This window comes from Sinocyclocheilus anshuiensis, unplaced genomic scaffold, assembly GCF_001515605.1.
Source record: "Sinocyclocheilus anshuiensis isolate Anshui unplaced genomic scaffold, SAMN03320099.WGS_v1.1 scaffold653, whole genome shotgun sequence".
Taxonomy (NCBI): Eukaryota; Metazoa; Chordata; class Actinopteri; order Cypriniformes; family Cyprinidae; genus Sinocyclocheilus; species Sinocyclocheilus anshuiensis.
In genome coordinates this window covers 884,459-890,588 of record NW_015540902.1, presented here as the reverse complement: position 1 = coordinate 890,588, position 6,130 = coordinate 884,459, and the positions used below count along the sequence as shown (strand labels likewise).

At 36.8% G+C, this 6,130-nt stretch overlaps 1 protein-coding gene across 1 annotated transcript in view; it reads right to left on the bottom strand.

Annotated features, from left to right (window-relative positions):
• Positions 1-6,130, bottom strand: part of LOC107689096 (tumor necrosis factor receptor superfamily member 16-like) — a 40,970-nt gene that overhangs the window by 33,514 nt on the left and 1,326 nt on the right. The gene's annotated exons all lie outside the window — the stretch shown is intronic.

Here is a 6,130-nt window from a genome sequence, read left to right as displayed (position 1 = left end):
GGCTGCAATATAACAAAGAGTGAAAAATTTAAGGGGGTCTGAATACTTTCCGTACCCACTGTATATATATATATATAAAGCATATAAAGTTATATAAAGAAAAATATAAACAAAAAAGAAAATCTCCCATTGACTTTAATTTTGCATATTGAATTGTGACAGCTGACAGAGGACAAGAATCATGAAAACTGTGATTCTAAACTTAAGTTTACACAAAACTTTTTTGTCATATTTATTTATTTATTTATTTGTTCTGGATTTTTAGAATTTGTATCGGTTTTCCAGTACAAATATCTAAACATTTTTAAATGTGTATACTTAGGAAGCATTATGACTTAAGGTATATTTAAAAATACCAGAATTAAGTTTATGCTTAAAACAAGAAAAAATAAATATCGGTAGCACTTTATTTTACAGTCCTGTTCCACGTGTACCTTGTACTTATTATGGTAATTACAATAACTGGGTAAGGTACTAACCACAAACCTACCCCTAAACTTAACCTTAACCTAATTACTTTCTTAAGTAAGTACACTGTAAGTACATGTAAGTGTGCATACTTAAAAATTTCAACCTAAATATCTGCCAATCAGGGAAGAAAAATCAACTTAATTCAAAGGGAAAACAAATTAATGTTTCTTGCTACACTGGCAGATATTTTGTCTTGTTGTAAGCAAAAACTTTTATTTATTTATTTATAGAAAAGAAAAGAAATAATTTACTTCTCAAGTAAATATATCTTGATTTAAGAATATTTAGATATTTGTACTGGAAAAGATCTTTTGGCAGTGTACTCTACTTTTTCCAGTTAATCCCTCTCATGGTCCATAAACTCCTTCATATTTGCTGCATATGGGGACTACAGTTTGGTAACAGCTGCATCACAGCATATTATGCTGATTGTATTTCACTGGTGTGTCCAAAAGCTGGGGAATGCTGAACAAGATGAGACAGGCAGTTGGAGTTATACATATGTCTACTGCATGTCCAGCTGTTTCTCTCGTATTGCAGTGGGTACGATTACACATAATTTACACATTGAGGTCTCCGAGATCAGAGTCCGCAGACCGTCTTTACCCAAGACATCTATTAGCCCTACCCTTCCACTATGTGCTTCCTCTTTCACAGGTCCTGATCTGTTTGTTGAGTATTGTCAGTAACCAAAGGGGTCAAAAACATCTGTACACGCAGGGATGGGCAGTATTTCAGATACATGTATTTAAAATACGTATTTTAAATACAAAATACTATTTTGTATTTTAAAGCCTTTGGAAAAAGTCAGATGTAATTTGTATTTAAAAACATTTAAGATTAGTATTTTTGTATTTTCAAAATACATAAAATACTCTGTGCCAGTCAACCTCTTTATCAGAGTGCTGATTTTGTGTATCAACTAGTTCAGACACGCCCCCTCCCCCCAACCTCAACATTCATGCATGTGAGCTGCAGCTGTACAACTCCATCCAGCATTGGGTGAGGGACTTTTCTGGAATAAGAGAAGGTGAGGATGTCATGTCAGTTGTACTTGTTGATTAAAGTTAAAATAGTGCATCATTTGCCTTCAGTTAACATGAAAGAATAAAAGAGCACCAGCAAAGGAAAGAAATAGCGTTAGCCAATCAGTTTTGATAGTTAATTGGTTGTTGTTTTTTATTATAAGTGCAGTATGCCGCGAAAGCAAATTCAAATTCACACTCACATGTTGGCAGGCAGTTTTTTGTGCGCACGCTCCAAGACGGAGTGGAACGCAGACAAGTAGATATACACTTTTGACTTAAAGGGGTGGTTCATTGCGATTTCACTTTTTTAATGTTAGTTAGTGTGTAATGTTGCTGTTTGAGCATAAACAATATCTGCAAAGTTACGAAGCTGAAAGTTCAATGCAAACGGAGATATCGTCTTTTAAAATTCTGGCAGTTTAATGCCTACAAAAACGGCTGGTAGGGACTACAACGAGTTACTCCCCGGGTTCGTGACATCACAAACCCAGATAAACCCCGCCCTCAGGAAAAGGTAGCAAAGGGGGCGAGGCCATGCTGCGCTGCTTTAGAGAAGAGGAAGAGTGCACGTAAAAATCTGTTCATACATGAATCGCGATTCTGTCTTCTAACGATTCTAATGGATTCACAAGTTTCAAAATCAATGTTCCTCTGCATCTCTCTCTCTCTCTCTCTCTCTCTCTCTCTCTCTCTCTCATTCAGCTCAGCTCCACAATGAACTGTTCCAATTATACACTTATTTTCACATAGCTATGAGAAGCATTAAACATGGACGCGCATGCGGTTGCTGTACTGTATTAAAGCTTTAATCAGGCTAAAACCGTATATTAAAAGCTAACATAAGCACTGCAGTAGCATTTACAACAGCGTATCTAAAAGTATGAGACAACAACAAACAAAAAACATAGGCCTACCATTAAAAGCCGTGCTTGCACAGGTTCTGCACGATCCTCTTCAATAATATCCTCTGCTTCTCAATCGGGCTCAAACTGATAAGCGATATTAACGACGTCTTTGTTTACAATACAACCAGAGCACATGCCGGGGCTTCATAAAAACAGGAAATGATCAGCGTGTTTCTCAGAGAAGGGACAGAGCTGTGTGGAATAAAGGTAAATGATGTGAAAAATAATGCGTTTTTTTTTTTTAACGAAGCATTAACACATGTTAGACTGCACCCCATAAACACAATCAAGCCTAGAAAAAACCCAGTGAACCACCCCTTTAAAGGCCCTTTCACACGGGACGCAGAAAGTGGTGGAATCACCGCTCAGCTGCCGCTTACTCTCGTAGTGGAAGCGGTTTGTGCAGTTGAAGCCATGTTTATACTTTTGCCTGCCTCTACAGTACACCGCGAGCCTGTAGACCGTGCGCTACTCCCTAAACGGATGCAGGTTTTTTTGGCACTTCCTTGACACTTTTTACACTTGCTCGCCTTTGTATAATTCTGTGAAACGACGACTCGGAGTAATTGTTCTCCAAACCATCAGAAAGCAGCAGTGAAAGTTTGCCAAGTAGTTTTTCAAACAATCATTTTGTGAGAAGTTTATGAATAAATGGATTTCTTCACATATAAACTGATAAGGTTGTGGGTCATTTTGGAGGACACATGTGAAAATGTGAAAGTACACTGCGTAAACCCACACAAAAGAATCAAATCGTGTAAAACCCAGTAAACTTGAGATTATGACTTGTGACATTAGAACAAAACATACTGTTTGAATATGATTACATATGTATAACACTAAATTGAACAATACTGATTGAACAATACTGATTATTGATTACAATACTGATTCAAACACTGATGAATGGTACACCACAAAAAAATCTTAAGCTTTTCTTTTTATTGTTCATCCAAAAAAAAAACTTTGAGCAAATAGTGTTAAATTCTAATTTTAAATTTACATTTTAGATAAACTTTCTAATTTGAATAAGCTTTAGTTTATATACAACAAAATAAACTACATGATATATATAATTTTTTGTTTTTTGCATTCAGAATAGGTCCATATAGATTTCAGCCTATAGGGATGCTTACATTGGATGGCCAATTTCACATGTATTTTGTGTATTTTCAAAATACTGTATTTGTATTTAAATACATTTTTCCACACAGTATTTTGTATTGTTATATTAAATACATTTTCATGTATTTATGCCCATCTCTGTGTTCACGCAGGCACTGTAAGAGGTGTTTATGGACTCGTTTTGTCTTAGACGACAGATGTGTGTGTGTGGTGTGTTTAAGAGGACTTGGAGGCTCATTAGTGAGGACGCAGACTTCACTTTGATTTAATTTACTACTTTACTATTACTAATTTACTACTACTCTCTCTATAGGTTCGATCTGGTCATGTGATCACGCTCAGTGCTAATATGTGATGTGTTTTATGTGAATTCTTCAGTTTCTTCATTAAAGTGTCCCAAGACATGAACCAAAGCAACCAGAGATGAATAACACTACAAAACCTTGATTTGAACAAAAAAGTGTGAAAATAGCCTAACTTTTTTTTGTTTGTTTAAGAACTAATCCAATTAAGTGTTGTGAATTATGTACAGAAGTTCAATCAAAAATTACAGTATATACATAGAATTTTTACTTTTTATTTTATTTTTACTTTTCAAGCTGAAAGGTGTACATTTTTAAGGAATTAAACACATTTTTAATAATTAATTTGAAATTACACTGACGTGTGACTGCTGTATCAACATATATCATATCGTAATCTCTGAGCTCAGAGTAGGTTTGTTTTGAAAGGTTTATGCAATATCATTAAAATCCATTCCTCTGTGGTGTAAATGAATGGCATTTTTACTTCTGGAACCCTACTGTTGTGCTCTATTGAGGACTAAGTGGGCCTTGTAGAAGCATTTCTCTTTAGTATAGCTGTGAAAAGAAACAGATTCATTCATTAATCTGTGGATTCCAGAGTATTTTAAAGACATAGTCACAAACAAGCACACGTGCACACACACACAGGGTAATTAAACTCACATCACATTTTTCATCTTGCATTCATTAATGAATTAGCATATTCTCTCTCGCTCGCTCACACACAAACATCCTTTAATAGAAACCATAGCACGTTACAAGTTGTAACATTTACATACAATTCGGTCAGGTCGTCACCATCTAGACTCCCCACAGTCAAAGCAAAAAGGGAAAACCTCTCTGATTTCCTGCACATTTTCCCTAAAACATCACCTCTTGTTCCTAATCTTATCTACCTTCCTAGCCTCTCTCTCATACACTCTCTTTGCCCTTTAAAACTCCTCTTTCTGCCCTCCTCCCCCCTCATCCACATCCTCTCTCGTTCTCATTCAGAAACAGATGCACCAGTACAGCAGCCAACTCACCCCCTCATTCTCTCTCTCTCTCTCTCTTCCTTTTTTTCTTTCAATTTGCATTCGCTTGAGTAAGCGTGCCAATGAGTTAACTTGGCATGCTTTAATGGACTACCATGGAGCATGCCCGATGCTTAAGACATCTGAGCAAAGAGTATGTGTGTACGAGTGTCTGTGGATTTACTTAGCTGTAGTTTGGGAACTAAATGAATGTGTCAAATCTGACGAAATTTCCCTCTGGTCAAGTCCACGAATGTTCTCAATTGGAAAATCAAATAATGGGTTATATGGTTTGTCCTCATTTACATACTGTAGGCTATTCAGGCCCTATCATTACTGTGCTTTTCAGTGATCTGCACCTGTCTGTACAGCACTGCTATGCACCGGCCAGGAAATGCTACTGAGCTTTAATACCGTCAAACATCAAGGCTCAACATGCTATCACTTTTTTCACCACCAATTAGGCTGTTTCTGTCCCCGCCAGATCTCTTGTAAGATGCACCAGGAGCATAACCCCTTCACACAGCTGTAAGATCACATCCAGACGGAGCGCTGCTGGCTCATGTGTCGGCGGAGATTCTTCACCTGGATCAAACTCAATTGCTGGCTCCGTTTGGCATTTTGCAAATCAGATCACTGAAAAGAGGTCACGATGTAATTGTATTTAGTCAAGAGTGTGTGCATGTTTAAATTGATTTGGTCTGTGTTACACGAGACTGGAGGTGGTGAGGGTCACATAGGGCACTCGGTAGGGGACCCTCAGGGTTACATGCTTACGCACTTTGAGTTTCTCACCCTGAGCATCAGACGTATCCCTTACAAAAATGTACCATGATAAGTTCACGCCAAAAATACCACAGATAGTTGTCTACAGTGTATGTGGCACCACTGTCATCATCAAAAAAAAAATTTTAAAAGACAAGATTCTGAAAACTTCTTATGTTGCGATCCTGTAGTCCCCATATGCGGCAAAATTTGAAGGAGTTTATGGACCATGAGAGTGATTAACTGGAAAAAGTAGAGTACACTGCCAAAAGCTCCTTTCCAGTACAAATATCTAAATGTATCATATTTTTTTATGATTTTCAGTAGTAAGAATAATTATACTACTTGGTGAAAACTATGATTACTTTGGTAATTCTTATTATACTTACTGTGATGAATTCTGTACATTCTTGCCCATAGTCCTGTCGGTCTAAATACCTACGCAAGGTACGAATTATGGGTTTCATTGGAGGTGAAGGATCTTATAAAATTACATTTGTAACCTACTTTTAATTTTA